This window comes from Jaculus jaculus, chromosome 4 (assembly GCF_020740685.1).
Source record: "Jaculus jaculus isolate mJacJac1 chromosome 4, mJacJac1.mat.Y.cur, whole genome shotgun sequence".
In the NCBI taxonomy this organism is placed as follows: domain Eukaryota; kingdom Metazoa; phylum Chordata; class Mammalia; order Rodentia; family Dipodidae; genus Jaculus; species Jaculus jaculus.
In genome coordinates, this window is record NC_059105.1 from 90,321,392 (window position 1) to 90,339,543 (window position 18,152).

Genomic DNA, 18,152 nt, shown 5'->3' on the forward strand with positions numbered 1-18,152 from the left:
CATTGTAATTTTAATGGGAATTACATTAAATGTGCAGATTGCTTTTGGTAAGATTGGCATCGTCACAATATTGATATTTCCAATCCAAGAACATGGGATGTCTTTCCATTTCCTTGTGTCTTCTGCAATTTCTTGCTTGAGTGTTGTAAAGTCCTCATTGTAGAGATCTTTCAGTTCCTTGGTTGGTTATTCCAAGGTACTTTAATTTTTCTTTTTTTGGTGGGGGGCAATTGTGAATGGGAGAGATTTCCTACTTTCATTCTCTGCATGTTTGTTGTTAGTATATAGGAAAGCTACTGATTTCTGTGTGTTTATTTTGTATGCTGTTACATTGCTAAAAGTGTTTGTCAGCACCAATAGTTTGTTGATAGAGTTTATAAGGTCCATTACGTATAGAATTGTATCATCTGCAAATAATGATAATTTGATCTCTTCCTTTCCAATTTGTATCCCTTTAATAAGTGTCTTTTAGCCGGGCATGGTGGTGCATGCCTTTAATCCCAGCACTCCAGAGGAAGAGGTAGGAGGATTGCTGTGAGTTCGAAGCCACCTTGAGACTCCATAGTAAATTCCAGATCAGCCTGGGCTAGAGTGAGACCCTATCTAGAAAAATCAAACAAACAAAAAAAAAGTGCCTCTTGCCTTATTGCTATAGGTAAGACTTCCAGTGCTATATTAAATAAAAGTGTGGACAGTGGAAAACTTTGTCTTGTTCCCAAATTTAGTGGAAAAGCTTCAAGTGTTTCCCCATTTAGTATTATGTTGGCTGTAGGTTTGTCATAAACAGCTTTTATTATGTTGAGATATGTTCTTTCTATTCACAGTTTCTGTAATACTTCTACCATAAAGAGATGTTGGATTTTGTCAAATGTCTTTTCTTCATATATTGAGATGATCATGTGATTTTTGTTCTTCAGACCAATTATGTTTTTTAATATAGTCACTTAGTGTTATAAATTTCCCTCTTAGGACTGCCTTCATCGATTAGAGTATGCTGAACCATCCATGCATCACTGGGATAAAGCCAGTTTGGTCTGGCTGAATAATCTTTTTGATATATTCTTGTATTCTGTTTGCCAATATTTTGTTCAGAATTTTTGCATTTGTGTTCATGTGGGAGATTGGTCTGTAAGTTTCTTTTTTGTTCTGTCTTTGCCTGGTGTTAGTATGAGGGTGATGCTGGCTTCTCAGACTTCCTTCCTTTTATGTTTTATGGAAAAGTTTGAGAAGCAGTGGTGTTAGTTCTTTCATGAAGGTCTGGTAAAATTCAACAATGAGTCCATTTGGGCTTGGATTTTTTTAGTTGGGAGAATTTTTATAACTGCTTGGATCTTGATATTTGTTACAAATCTATTAAAATGCTTTATCTCATTTTGATTTAATTTTGGTAGGTCATATGAATCAATGAAACCATCCATTTCCTCCAGATTTTCAAACTTAGAGGCATATATGTTATTAAAGTATGTCCTTATGATTTTCTGAATTGCTTTGGTATCTGTTGTAATGGTGTCTTTTTCATCTCTAATTTTATTAATGTTTGTCTCTTTTCTCTTTCTTCTGTTAAGATTTGCTAAAGATTTATCAATCTTGTTTATCTTTTCAAAGAACCAACTCTTTGTTTCCTTGATTCTTTGCATTTTTTTGGTTTCTATTTCATTAATTTCTGCCCTTATCTTTATTGTTTGTTCCCATCTACTGATTTTTTGGTGTGCCTTTTGCTTCTTTTCCCAAGGCCTTAAGGTGAAGCATTAAATTATTTACTTGTAAACTTTCTAATTTCTTAATATAGTCATTTAGTGCTATAAATTTCCCTCATAGGACTGCCTTCATTGTGCCCCAAAGGTTTTGGTATGCTGTATTCTCATCATCATTTGATTCTACGAATTTATTGATTTAGTTTTTGATTTCTTCAATGACCCATTGGTCATTCAATAGTGAACTGCTTAGTCTCTGTGAATTTCTGTATGTTCTGCCGGTACTCTTATTGTTTTTTGCAGTTTAATCCCATTGTGGTCAGATAGAGTACCAGAGATTACTTCAATTTTCCTGTGTTTATTGACATTTGCTTTGTGTCCTAATATATGGTCTGTTTTAGAGAATGTTCCATGTGTTTCTGAGAAAAAAAGTATATTCTGCAGCATTTGGATGGAATGATATATATATATATATATATATATATATATATATATATATATTTTTTTTTTTTTTTTTTTTCAATGACATCTCTTTTCTTTTCAAGTCTTATTCTAGCCCAGGCTGACCTGGAATTCACTATGTAATCTCAGAGTGGCCTCAAACTCATGGCAATCCTCCTACCTCTGCCTCCCGAGTCAGAGTGCTGGAATTAAAGGTGTGAGCCACCACACCTGGCTCCATGACATCATTTAATCAAGATGTCTCTCTGTTTATTTTTTGCCAGGATGGCCTGTCAATTGATCAGAATGTGGTATTGAAGTTACCCACTGCAATTGTGTTTGGTGTTATCTGTGAACTTAAGTCTCATAGTGTTTGTTTGATGAAATTGGGAACCCCCATGATAGATGTATATATGTTTAGGATTGTAATGTCCTCCTGGTGGAGTGTTCCTTTAATCAGTAGAAAATGACCTTTATCATTCCTCACCAATGTTGGTTTGAAATCTATTCTGTTAAATATTAGGATAGCAATTCCTGCTTGTTTCCTATGACAATTTACTTGAAATACCATTTTCTATCCTTTCACCTGGGTTTCCTGGAGGCAACAAATGGCAGCATCCTACCTTTTAATCCAGTATGAAAGCCTGTGATTTTTGGTTGGGGCATTGAGGCCATTGATATTAAGAATTATTATTGAAAAATATGTATTTATTCCCACCATTCTTATTTCATAGTGCTTTCTATTTTCCCTTTACTCACTTTTTTAAACTGTTATTTGAGCGTGGCTTATATTTTCCTATTTCTTCCTGTGTGTGCTTTTCTTTCTCTTCAGCATGAAGAATTCCTTCAGGTATTTTTCTGTAGAGCTGTTTAGTTGTCATTAATTCCTTTAGCCTGTTTATGTTATGGAATGTCCTTATTTCTCCATTAATTTGGATAGACAGTTTTGCATGATAAAGTAATCTTGGTTGACAGTTGTTACTTTTCTGAAATTGGAATACATCATTCCAAGCTCTTCTGGCTTTTAAAGTTTGTGTGAGTAAACTGCAGTTATTCTTATGGGCTTGCCTTTGTAGATGACTGGCTTTTTCTAACTGCTTTCAATATATTTTCTTTGGTTTGGGTGTTTAGTAGTTTAATTACAACATGGTGAGGAGAGGTTCTTTCCAGGTTTTGTCTGTTTGGTGTTCCAAATGTTTCCTGTATCTGCATTGGCATTTCTTTCCCTATTTAGGGAAAATTTTCTTCTATGATTTTGGTGAAAATGCCTACTAAGTCTCTGTATTGAAATTCTTTCCTTCTACTATACCATAAATTCTTATGTTTGATATTTTCATAGTGTCCTGGATATCTTGAAATTCCCATTCATTCCATTAGCTTGTCTTTCTCTTTATTGGGCTGTATTAGGCCTGCTCCCTGGCTTTCTATTTTAGATATTCTGTTCTCTCCTTCATTCATTCTACTGGTGAGACTTACCACAGTTATATATTTGACTCACTGTGTTCTTCGGAGCTATAATTTCAGCCTGGTGGTTCTTCAATATTTTGCATGCCTTGTAATGACCACCTTATTTCATTTAGTTGGTTTCCTGTGTTCTCTTTTAGGAATTTGTTTTCTTCTTCAATTCCTTTGTTTTCTTCTTTGACCCGTTTATTTTCTTCTTTGATTTCTTTGAGTATAGATATAATCATTTTTTGTAATCTTTGTTAGGCATTTCATCTGAAATAGTTTTATTGGTGATCATTTCTGATGGATTTATAATTTTTGGTGGGACTGTATTGTCTTGATTCTTTGTGTTTTTTGTATCATAATGTAGCAACTTTTGCATCCTGAATTGATTTGATGCTTGAGCTTTCTACTTATCTGCAGTGTTCTTAGATGTGGTGATTCAACTTTTATATACTTTTAGCATATGAGCTTAAGATCCAGGTGTAGCTCTTGTGCCCCAATCCCACCACAAAAGTAATCCTAGGTGTTGAGTTGCCTTGCTAAGCAAGTATTCTAGTGGACTGGGTAGGACACTTTACTGGCAAATTCTAAACTTCAGCTGAGCAATAAAAGCAAAAAAAAAATTAAAAAGTATGCAATTGTGGGGATTAAAACAAACAGTCTTATAAAGCCAAAATCCCTAAGGCTGATTGTTGTTTGATACCTTTAATTTTGTCATCTGGGAGGTGGAGATCTTTGTTCTGAATTCAGTTCCAGGTCAGCCTGTATCTCAATCAGACCCTGGCCCCAGTAATGACAGAAGGAAAAGACAAAGACCCTAAAAATCTGAAAGCATCAAAGGCAACAATATTCAACCCCCAAATATAGCTTATTTGAAAATTATAAGCCAACAAAGAATGTATAACCCATAACCTGTCCTGACATGGAAAGAGAGATTAGCTTTTCCAAAATAGGCCTATGTACCTATTTGTGTGTGTGTGTGTGTGTGTGTGTGTGTGTGTGTGTGTGTGTTGTTTGTTTTTGTTAGTTGGCTTTGTCGCCTCTTGGTTTGGCTTCCAGTCTCACCAATGCTGAGTGCCCATCTTGATGCCTCAGTGCTGTGCTGTAGAGTGGGAATTCTGATCAGTTGTGCTGGATGTGCTGCCGCCGGGAGCTGAATGCTGGAGGCTGGTTTTTCTGATGGTTGGGGGATGGGAAAGTGCAGAAGCCTAGAGTTGCTCATGCAGTACTGCCTATATCCCTTTCGGTAGCTCCTTAATTGATCTCAGCTGTCCTTCCTTCAGATTTCTTGACTCTGCAAGGAGGCTGATGAGATTGGAAAATCCACTTGTTTGTGGTCTCTTCTGCTGCTGCCACTTGGTACACCTGGAAGGGTGGTGCCAGGTGGATGGGTGTGCAGATCACACAGATCAGTGGGCTGCAAGCACCTCAGTGGGATGGATTCTGGCTGTTTCCTTCCTTTCTGGTAGATCTTGGTCTTATCTGCTTCTCTGCTGTGTCTAAGAATAACCTACACTACTTTACTTTTCAGACAATGAATGTATTTTGCTGTGGTTTTGCTTAAATCCTTCCCTAAGCTGGTTTGCCATTGCTCCTATGCCACCATCTTATGCAGACGTCCAGGACTTTTTAATTTTTTTTTAGAGATAGAGAGGGAGGGAGGGAGGGAGGGAGGGAGGGAGGGAGAGAGAGAGAGAGAGAGAGAGAGAGAGAGAGAGAGAGAGAGAGGCATACATACAGAGAATGGTGCTTCAGGGCCTTTCAGCCACTAAGAATGTACTCCTGACATATATGCACCCTTGTATACATTGCAGAACATTGTACACCATTGCACATTATTGCACATTTGTGTCACTGTGTCTGACTACATGGGACCTGGAGATTATAACATGTGTCCTTTTATTTTTATTTTTTTTTACTTTATTTTTATTTATTTGAGAGACAGAAAGAAAGAGGCAGAGAAAGGGAGAGAGAGAATGGGTGTATCAGGGACTCCAGCCACTGCAAACCAACTCCACACACGTGTCTCCTTGTGCATCTGGCTTACATGGGTCTTGGGGAATCAAACAGATCCTTTGGCTTTGCAGTCAAATGCTTTAACTCTATTCCATCTCTCCAGCCCTGAACATGCATTCTTCAGCTTCACAGGTAAGCACATTAACTCCTAAGCCATCTCTTCAATCTTTAATTTATTCAGAGTTTTATTTGGCTTTATCAAGAATCTTATAAGCTGCTGAGTTCCACCCACCAAAGCAAAGAAACAGCTACAGCTAGAAAACAGCTATGCCAGCACACAAAAATTGTCAGACCTCTGAACACACCTAGTAGGTCTGGATTTCAAATTTGCCCCCAAACACTCCTTATGGATGGACTCCAAGATCTGTCCCCCAGTGATGTGAAGGAATCTGCCTACTAAGGGCTCAAGTTGTAATCTCAATTTTAATAAAACACCTGATTCTCTGGGGGCCAGACATTCAAACTATCACATTCAAACTACCATACTAAGTAGTTTCCTCCATACTGTAAGCATTTTGACATCTTGAGGATTACAGCCCGTGAGCTGGTGTCCTGTTAACACTTATTCATGAAGCACCTGTCACTCACTTTGCAGCTGTCCCATGCTCTTTGTGGTACTAACATCCACTGTTTGGCATTCTTCCTAACACTTGAAAGGAATGAATCTATTTTCAATACTTCTTTCTTTGGATGGGGACAGAGAATCAGCTACATAAATGAATAGGAGTTGCTAAAAAAGAAGACTGAGGAAGCAACTCTGTAATCTAAAGACCTATGGATGATTCAAAACATGTCATGAACTAATGCAACAGAATGGAAAAAGCCAAAGTGAAACAGAGCTTAGGAATGTTGCATCCCCTGTACATCCTCTCAAACAATGCTTTCTCTTTGGGCCACCCAATCTTCCCATGTGTTAAGCATTATGGTCACATGTATGGGCAAGATCTTGGAGCACCACCCTTGTTCAAATGCTAATTCTATAATGTTATGGCCAGATTCCTAAGAGAAAATGTCCAAACATTCATTTTTTAAAATATCTCAGCAGCCTTTAATCTAGCTGGGTTTTATTTCCTAGAAATGTTTTATACTGTAACAATTGCTTGCAGCAGCCAAGGAGTTACTGAGCATTGTGCTACAATGTAAAAGGCAGAACTGGTCCCCAAACCTATGCTGAAATCCACACTCTCATTTTAGAATTGAGTGACTTTGGATAAATCATATTCCCTTTACATGTGTAAAATGGAAATAGTTATATTACTCACTGGATTTTGAGGTTAAATAAGGTAGCATAAATAAAATGCTTACTTGATGACTTAATGCATAACTAAGCATTCCATAATGAACTTTTATACAAACCATTTTCTACATTTCTATAAGAGAACATAAAATGTCAATGTTTTCATATTGACTGCTCCTTTCCAGCCTCACATGTGGAAGAATCTTTCTGTTTCCCTTGGGCTTTAATGCTGTATTGCATAAAATAGAATGCCAGTCACAGGTTGACAGATGCTTTCATCCACTTTACCCTCTTCTGCCACCTCACTCCCACTGCAGTGCAGAAACAGGGTAGACAATAAGTATGTCTGTGCAATACATCAACATGTGAATGAATACACACACATATATATATATGTGTGTGTGTGTGTGTGTGTATACATATATATATATATATATATGCACACACATATATATGTATATATATATGTGTGTGTGTATATACATATATATATATATGTATATATGTGTGTGTGTGTGTGTGTGTGTGCGTGTTCAAAATATAGGTTATAGCATTAAATAGCAAATAATGGAAAATCATGGACAATAGTATTATTGCAAAACCAAACTCCACTCCCAAAATAAATGGATTCTTTTTTGAGAATTTCATATCACATAATATTAATTTAATAAAGTTACTACTTTTTATCATTTAAAGTATTGTATTAGTAAGTATTCTGCTTTTGAGGAAAAAATGTCTCAGATAATTAACTTGAAAGTTTATTCCAGATCACAAATTCCAAAGTTTTGAACAATGGTTGGTCACTTGGCCGTGTTGTTTTGGGGCCTATGGTGATAAAGTAGCCTGTTAACAGGATCAAATCACCTCCAGGCTGCAGGTTGGGTTGGGTTGTCAACACATGCCTTTAGATGTATTCCAGATCTAAACTACATATAGCAATATATATGTGTGTGTGTGTGTGTGTGTGTGTGTGTGTGTGTGTGTGTGTGTCTAGTATTAAGTGGACATAATGTAAGAAGAGAGTAAACACTTCTCTCTAACCATGCATATTCATTTATGTCTTGATTGATTCATTCTCTGTAGTACAGTTTGCTGAGGAATTCCTAAATGTGCAGTTTGGTGCTTGAGTTATATACAAATAAATATTCAAGATATCCTGAAATAAGCAAATTATAGTAAAGAACATTTTTCTGATGTTCTGATTACATGGGATGATGCTTCCTGGTTAACAGAGTAGAGATACATTTTACAGTTTGACATCTACTTAATATTTCTATTTTTTTTTCTGCCTCATAGAAATGAGTTTTTCATGACTACAAATTATTATTTTATTATGAATGAGATTCATTATCCAAGTAAGTATAATTCTTCAATCACAAAAATCTTACATCATCTAGTGTTTCAAAGCTGAGGGAGGAAAGATCATAACATGAGTCAGTCACAGCTAGATAGGCAATTGTTCCATGGGGAGCAATCTTGTGTAAGCGAAAAAAAATAGCCACATGACATAATAGGTCATTGATGCATCTCATTTCCTCTCTGTGTGGGGAACCAACAAAGGAAATCTTTAATACAATGCAAAATAGCATTTTTTACTTTATGAAAACACTAAGTAATAGTGTTTGAAAATTAGAATGGATACCAGAAAAAGTGGCTTGTTCCAATTGTGAAAGGTTGAGAGATCCTAGAGTATATAAAATTGTAGTGAAATAAGAAAGCACTTTTTTATTAAGCATGTATTATATGTTAGGCAACCAATGCCGCTTCTGCCCAGGACCGGGTATGGGCATCCACCATTAGCTATAAGGTCACAAAGACAAGTGCCACACTTCTGTGTACTTTATGCACCCACAGATAACTTGGCACATAATTTGTACAAAATACTCATATACTAACTATTTGTGTATCTCTAGAATATTGGTTCCTAACTCAGGAAGCAAAAACATGGCCACAGATTTTGTGTAAGTTTACTGAACAGAGAGATGGAACAAGACTGGCTAAGGGAACACAGTCAACTTTGCTTGTCCATAGCATATGAAACAAGTAAGGACATGGACAAACTTATATAAAGCAACTTAAAATTGCTTCTTCTTGCCATCCTGCAAAACATGAAATAAGTTGGTTAGATGAAAACTTGTTATTTAACTAGCTGTTTTATTTTTTTTCATATCACATTTGTAACATTAAGGACTTAAACATTATTTTAAATTCTTTATAAAAATAAACTCACTAAATTCTCAAGTAACCTCACAAAAGAAAGATCCTATTAAGGTTTCTACTTTAAAAAAGAGACCAAGACAGTAAACTGAGACAGAGTAACCATGTTTTCCCACACTGATGTGATTATGAAGATCTGAGCCTGTCCTTGCTGGCCTCCAGTTCCCTTGCTCCCTTCTCCTCAATCTATATAGGCACTCAGGCCTCTGCACAATGGCTGGTTCATCTGTCTTTGATAACAAACTAGACTTTTCTGTGATATCTTTCAGAACTCCAGTAGCCATTTAGAAAACAGATACTGACAACCTCTGACTATATCATCCCTTAACCCTCACAAGCCTTTGTTTCATACATCTGTCTTTCAAGCACTAAATCTCTTTGCTGTTCTTGCCTTCTTCTTTACAGAAATGCAGACTGGCTTTGTAAAGTGTGCACACAGTGTGTATGCACAAGAAAATGAGCGCCACATGCTCTGCATGGTGTCATATGGCCCTTATACCTTTCCCTGTTGAATTTGTGCCTTCCAGACTTTCTGTATTTTCTATCAGTGGTTTTTGTTTGCTCCCTTGGGGGTCTTGCCTAGCAATAGTGCCTACTAAATCAAACTTGCCTTTGACAGACAATTTGTATAATTTATTGGGATGTTGGAGTCTCAGAAATGTTTTTATATCTCAAGTGACTTGGTATAAACTGGGTGGTGATGGGCCAGAAAATTATTCTTCCAGCCCTGCAGAAATGACTATGCATCTCTCACCACAATTAACTTGGAGGCAGCTTAAACATTGTGTTTGACTCTCCACAGTTTGCTGTCATGTCATTCTGAAAAAATTATAACAACCTGCAGATGGACGTGTACCCTGTTCAGTGGGTGGCAGATCTGTTTCTGAACACATTTCTACATGGAGCAGACTTCTAGCATGGTTTGTATTTCTTAACTACTCTTTACAGTAAATATCATCACCTAATGACTGCATGCATGTTAGGTGTGTGTGTATGTGTGGGGAGAGAAAGAGAGAGCAAAAGAGAGAGTGCAACTTTTATTGCATCACCTGAAATTTCCTCATCTTGAAAAAAATACTAATGTAGTCACATATAATCAAGAAAAGACATTCGATGGTCATTTAACTCCAGAGAAAATTATCATCTTGTTCTGTGACTAATAAAAATATGGTCATATGTTTCTTTGCACAAAATTGCATTCTCCATGTTATAACCCAAGTCCAATTTTAAAAATGTGAATTTTTAATATGAAGGTACATATATGGCTATTAATTAATTAATTTGAGAGAAAGGGGAGAGAGTGTGTGTGTGAGAGAGAGAGTGAGTGAGAAAAAGAGGAGAAGCTCCCAAGGGCCTTCAGCCACTGCAAAGGAACTCCAGGAGTATGCACCACCATGTGCATCTGGCTTATGTGGGTCCTGGGGAATCAAACCTGAGTCCTTTGGCTTTGCAGGCAATCTTCTTAACTTCTAAGCCATCTCTCTGGCCCATGGCTATTAATTTATAATCAGTACATATTAAATGTACAAATTCACTCTTATAATTTATCATACTCATGTGATCTTAAAATGTTTGAATTAAATGTTTCATCTTAATTTTTTCCTATGTGTAGGGAAGACATATGTTCTATATTTTATTGAATCACTTCAAAATCATAAACCAGAGAATATAGCTACATTGTAGTTCTGTGAAGGGTTTTATATAATAATAAGTTCTTGGACAATCATAATTTTTAACGACTATCCTGGTGTATATTTTCTTTGCTGTCAGTGCATACAATGAAAGCCAAGCAGGCCTCCTAGTTAGTACCAGGCCTTTGGAATTTCCACTGAAACCCAGGTCAGAATCTATGTAAAAACTTCTTAAAATTTTATAAAACTGTTTAAAGTCTTACAATTTGTTTTATCAGAAGGGATATTCATTATTTTTTATTTGATTTCTCTCAGAAGGCAGCAGTTAAAATGCTGAAAATGAAAAGAGGCCCTGATGTTCATCCTCAGGTCTCTTCTGTAAGTCCCAGATGCACAAACACAGCTGTGCACATGACATGGTCACTCAGTGACTCTCAGGGACTTCGGCGCTAACCCACCAAAACAGGCGTCTTCATTCCTTATGCTCCCCTCCTCTTCCAAGCTTTCCCCCACTGAAATCTACACTGTTGCCAATCCAGAAAATGTATTTACACACTTTTATTGGCGCATGACTCACAGACTAAGGAGCAGAAATGACAGGCAGCTGAGGCACACAGTTTAGACAGCTTCTACTTAGAAGTACACCACTCTCCTCACACCCAGACAATTTTCAAGATGCCAGGAGATTTTTGTAAGCCACCCCCAAGCCCGGCCATTCCTCCTTCCAGCCTGCTGTTCTTCATGACTCAACATGAAGTGCTTCATTTCCATGGCTTTCACCATGATCACCCTGCACCTGGACAACCCCAATAAATTGTCTTCCCACTTATGCATTTGTCAATTTACTATTCCTTCAAAGTCATCTTCGAAAACCACTCTGATAGCTGCTATCCCCTTGGTCAGTATATTTCCTTAATACCTAGAATACACTATACAGTCAGGACTAAGCCTTACAAGTGTCCTTAGAAAAGGTGGTCCCTGACACCCTCCCACCTCACCTTCTCTTACTTTCTGTTTGGCTGCACCCCAGGTATTCTACTTGTCTATGTTGATTGTTTTGTTGTGGGAGTTAATTTTGTTTCTTTATGCCCCTGAAAAAAATGCTTCTAGACTCAATTCATGCTGTTCATTTGGAGCAAATGCTTTTCCTCTTCTCTCTCCACTCTCACCTCCCCTCCACCCTGCTTCCTTGCTTCCATGTAAAGCATCTTCCTAAGGATCCAGTTGGTTAGAAAGTCTTGCTCTTTCCCTTTACAGTGCTGACCACAGTTTGCACTTGACATATCCAGATGCTGCTCCTAAGTCATGCATTGTCTGTTCTCTGCTTCCAGAGGTGCTTCCTGAAAGAAGCACTAAGGATGTTACATCAGTTCCGTGTTCCCACAGCTAGCATTGCACCTAGCACACAAGAAATAATTGGTGAATAAGTGAACAAGTACACACTTGTCTTTGAGAATACAGCAAGAAAGTCAAGAGGATGCAGAAGGTGAAAGAACAGCTCTTCTGAGGAAAGATCTACCCTGAGAAACAACTCTTTTCCTCAGTAGAACACACCTGAAAGTGGATCCTGGAAGATGCTTCTTTTCTGGAGGCAAGCATCAGCCTGTGTACAATGTGTCCTTGAGAGTAGTCCTGAAGATTTTTTTTTAATATTTTTATTTATTTATTTGAGAGTGACACACAGAGAGAGAAAGAGGCAGGTAGAGAGAGACAGAAAGGGCGCGCCAGGGCCTCCAGCCACTGCAAACAAACTCCAGACCCGTGCGCCCCCTTGTGCATCTGGCTAACGTGGGTCCTGGGGAATCGAGCCTCGAACTGGAGTCCTTAGGCTTCACAGGCAAGCGCTTAACCGCTAAGCCATCTCTCCAGCCCAGTCCTGAAGATTTGATACCTTACTGTCTCTCCTGGTGGACTAGTGACAGCTCTCTCAGTGGCTCTGGCACCATATGGGATAAGATTTTCCCAGACATCTGACTGGGACTGGTGCCCAGGCTGTTATTTTCATAGGATAAGGGGGTGGTAGCAGCCCAAACCACGGTGTGGAGTCATCCCACAAAGACACTTTGAATGGCAGGTCAGAAAAGAAGCTGACACATCACTACAGGATTAATTTTTCCCATCTTAGGATTTGCAGAAATATGAGGGACACTGACCTGCTGTGGTGGTACAGGACAAGGCATGTTCCATATCAGTTGCTATTAAAGAAATGAATGATGCCTGAAGTCTAGAGAACTTGGGGATATTTCAGTTATCCTTCTTGGATCTCATGGCCTAGAATTCTCTCACTTTAATAGTCCTACTTGAAGAGACAGCAAAGCTCACTAAGCACTATATGTTAAGCCAAACCATTTGGGGGTGGCAGTGCTAGGAATTGAACACTGGACCTTGTGGATGGCAGAAAACACTTTACCACTAAACTCCTGATCCTGGAATCTCTCTTAAAGAGTAAACACACTGTTTGAAGGCCCCTGGCCATTAGGCTAGTATACTTCGTATTGAATTAGTTTAAATTCTTTCCTCAAGACACCAAAATTTATGAGTTAACTTAGGAAATGAGAAATTTAATGGACATGCAGGGAGGGAAAGATAATTTTGGCCCTTGGTGGCCTGTTACTGTGTACTTGGGTGATACAATTAAGCATTTTAAAAGTCATAGAATTACAAAAAGACATTGAAAGCAAAGCTTGCTGAATAGTAAAACAAGATTGGAAAATAGAGTGAGACAGTGCCAAAGAGAAATCCTGCTGTCTTTATAATTTTGCTTCTATTATATTTAATCATTGCTAAATGAGTCAACAATGTAATTGGATACAGTTGTTTAAATAGCCCAAGTAAAATAGCCCAGCCACACTTGCATATTTTAGAGGGGCAGGAGAGACAGAGCATTTATACATAATATGAGATATTTCTCACTCACCACTGGTCCAGAGTGTTGAATGCATTTAACTTGAGCTCTGGATAATAATTTTTTTAAAAAAAATTGCTGTTTTCCTGGCTAATTAGCTCAAAATCTGTTTATTTCATGGAATATTATACCTTCATGAAAGAGGAAATACTTAAAATATTTCTTTCCAAGTAGTGATGACTGAGTGTGTAATTCCTGGTTGAAATATAAGTACAGAAAAACAGGCAAAAACTCTGTATTCATCATTTGGGTAGTGGCAGATGTCCACAGAGAACTTACTTTGTGCCAGGTCCGTGCAAAGAACTTGCCTGTAGAATCCTCACAACCATCCTTTGAGGTAGAGGTAGGTACCATAATTTTCAGTATTCTATAAGTGAGAAAAGAGATGCCTCAAGAAGTTGAGACAGACTCTTAGTGCTCAGTCTTGATTATTAGCAGGGAGTCAAGCCTGAGATTGGGCAAGTCTATGTGAGGCCAGAGTATGTGATCTGCACCCTGTGTAGTCGTACTGAGGCAATAATAGCCAAGGTCACAATATTTACTACAGATACAGAGTAAAAACACAGAAAGAACAGTAAGGCCATTCATGTAGGAAATATTAACCAAATGGGTTGTAATTCATTTATAGCCACACATGACTGTAGTGCAAGTATGGAACCATAGTCTAAGCTGACAGAGCTCTGATGTGGGCTCTGGCTCTTTGCTCTGTACCTTAGTATCCTTGGACTCAAGTGTCCTATACATCTGTGACATGAAGCAGTTAGGTTATTTCATAAACAACACTGGATTTTAGTTCTAGCATACTATGAGTCTAAAAATCATAAGAACCATCCCCTCCCCTTGCACATCCACTCACCACTATATTATGGAATTAACTTACAGTATATTCTGTGGCTCTCCAATATGACTTGCCAACTGAGGTAGCCTATAGCAAACACAGGTCTTGTAAGTGGCTTTTGGCCTAAGAGGACAAAATTCATACTAGATGGCTGCTTGGTGACCGAGGAGAACTTGCAAAAATTGAACAAGAAAACACCTTCAGTACTATTGCTATGGTCGCCTCTCTCTCTTTTCTGTGTCATGACATGGCTTCTAGATTCCTAGGTGAATTTTGCACCTGAATAACAACAGCTTTTCCAGAGGCTGGCTTTCTAAAGTTAGAAGTTCCCCCAAGTTCAACATTTTCCATGCAGGGTTGAGAGTGACTGGCCCATGTATGCACGCATTTTTCATAAATAGTTTTATAAATCCTGAAATGTTGAGCCTCCTTATTCTTTTATAGGGTGTAATGCCAGATAAACTACAGAGTAAGTTAAATTTGAATTCAAGTAAACTAGGAAAAAATTGAATGTACCCCAAATTACTTGAGACAAACTAAAAGATTAGTCCTTGTTTATTTGAGATTCCAATTTAATCATGTATCCTCTATTTCCATGTGCTAAATACAGCACTCTTCCTCTTGGAAGAAAGAATCTATTATATAGCCTTTTGGGTTCCAATCAGGTCAAAGGTATTGTAACCTTGGACTCTGACAATTTAGATTTGCCTATGTTCCCACTGTAGTGTTAAACATGGGGTGTGCTATCCCTGTATTTTCAGTGGGAAGATTTGTGTTTAAGTCTCTTGTGTGATCTGTCTCTACTTTTTCAAGGAAACACACACACGGCATTAAGCTGATTCATAAAATCAAAGAGATTCTAGCCATTGATATAGAGACTTCTAAAGGATGTACATGGTTGGGCCTACATCTGTGACTGTGTTCTTTGAACTAATTGGGAAATATTGGATGCTGGCAGGCTTTAATTGAGAACTATGTTTTCCCTTTAGGGTGATTTGTCTAATTGGCTGTAGAAGGGCTTTTGCTCTGTTTTAGAAGCTTTTCCATTTGCTGAGGGTATCCCTTCCCCCTCGCCCTCCCAGGGTCGATGCTATAAAGTTCATGCATGAAATGGGCCAGGGTCTCAGACTGACTTCTGTACTAAAGGAGACTTCAGCTTTTCTCAATGACCTCCTATAGAAAAAGTGTGGGAAGAGCCTCTGTGAGGTTTCACAGGCAACTATCAAATCCAACACAGAGATGGGCTGGGAATGAGAAGTGGCTAAATCAAGAAAGGCAAGAGAGAATTAGGCCTTCATTTCCGGGCTCCCTCATTCCAGACCCTTTGCTATCATAAGACTGGATTTCCCAAAGAATCCATATGCGTGTTTCTTCATACAAAGGTTTACTGCCTACGCCACTCCCCATAATGTACCATTTTGCTATAATATTTACATATAACATTCAAGAATACAAAATATATATATATATTGTCTATATGGTTCTGAACAGTTAGAGTTTGCATACATCTTAAAGTTTTAGGAAATTTTTCAAGTTAATATTTATCAAAAGAAAGGTGGGCTGGAGAGATGGCTTAGCGGTTAAGCGCTTGCCTGTGAAGCCTAAGGAGGCTCGGTTCCCCAGGTCCCACGTTAGCCAGATGCACAAGGGGGCGCATGCGTCTGGAGTTCGTTTGCAGAGGCTGGAAGCCCTGGCGTGCCCATTCTCTCTCCCTCCCTTTATCTGTCTTTCTCTCTGTGTCTGTCGCTCTCAAATAAATAAAAATTAAAAAAAAAAAAAGGTGAAATCCCTGAGGTCATGGACATGATCTGAGAAGTCAGTGCAGGTGAATATGATGAATGTGGAACGCCAGACAAAAAGGCTGATCAGGAAGTCTGGTGACTCAGACTGACTCATGTCTCTCTGTGGATGCAAAGACAATGTCAGCAAAGGACTGTGGATCTGTTTCACAGTGCATGCATTTCTAGTTCCATACCCTTTGTTATCCTTGATACAGCACACAGGACACTGATGTCATTAGCAGGATGCTACAGAAGGCAGGTAAAAATAAACACTGATGTCCTTCTTCCACATAACCCGCAGCGAACCTCGAAGAAGAGATATTCTACTAACTGTTTCCATTCAAGGGCTGAAGTCAAGGCTATTTCATTGTATTTTCATACATGCATTTCAGTAAGGAAATTGTGTTGATTTCCAGCCCAGAGGGTCATGTTTGATGTCATGGCCAGACAATGAAATGGAGCACAATACCTCCTAGAGAGAAAGAGGCCACAATGCTACAGGCATAGCAATAATATATGTCCCATGTGTCACCTAAAACCTGAAGTTTATTTACTCACGGTGTATGTATGTGATAAAACAGATGTAAACAGATACACATTGTTACTGTTCTGCAAGGAATGTAGCATGACATTCCCCTTCAAAGGGAAATTCCAACTTTTCCTTTTTATAAGGTCACAGAGTGTATTACATCATTTCTGAAGAAGAGATAGAAAATACAGTCCCTATGGAGGGCCACTTTGTAGTAAAGGGGACCATGCAAAAGACAGGATTACTCTTTGGATCTTGATATACTTTGGGGCAATTCTGAGTCTTTGCATTCCCTTCATATTGAGATTCATCCATTTTTATGTGATTTCATCCATTTCTTATTGTCAATAAGATTCCAGTCTAGTAGTTTAGAAGCCAAAAATTCCCTACCTCAAGAGGAAAATAAGCTCTGATGTATAGTAAGTATTATTTATTTATAATTATTTAGGAAGTGGTATGTTATGGTAATTGTCTTACTTCTAGATTCTAGTGAGTTTTTGATATTTCCATTAGAAAGACAAGTTAAAAACCTTGCAATGAATGTCTGATTTCCAAGATAGTGTGTTCCTACAAACCCTTTTTGTTTCACTAGTGTTCTCAAATCATATCACATGTGGTAATATAACTTTCAAAAAGTATCAGTAAAAAACAATTCTCTTGTATATGATTTGGGAATTTTGCTGAAATCTTGTCTTCTTTAAAAGATGATCTCCTTTTATGTCTCTACATTTCTAATTTAAACAAACTACATTTAAAAAAAAAAAAAAAAACTACAGTAAGTAAATAGGGATCCAGAGGGGGTCTGATGGAAAAACATGGTTTCCAACTCTCTTACTTCATGTACTTCCTTCTCTTACTAACCACTTGATATTTTAGTTTTTTTAATTTTCATGGAAATTCTGTGAACAGAATATGAACTGTTTCATCTCCCTGCATTTTATTTTTTCTTTGTATCTAACTAACTCTGGCTTCCCTAACTTAAATTCATCTGAATAGAATAAGGCACACCTAAACACAAGGGGTAAACATTATTTTTGTCTCATACTATTGACTAGAATTCATTTTCAAAATTAGTAATTAAGGGCTAGAGAGATTGCTTAATGGTCAAGGTACTTGATTGTGAAGGCTAAGGAACCAGCTTCAATTTCCCAGAACCCATGTAAGCCAGATGCACATACATCTAGAGTACCTTTGTAGTGGCTAGAGGCTCTGGTATGCCCATGCCCTCTCTGTCTCTCTCTCTCAAATAAGTAAAAATTTTAGTTATTATAAATAATTAAAGAGCCAATTTGGAAGCCAGACATGGTGGCACACATCTTTAATTCCAGCGCTCAGGAGGCAGAGGTAGGAGGACCACTGTGAATTCAAGGCCACCCTGAGATTACATAGTGAATTCCAGGTCAGCCTGGACTAG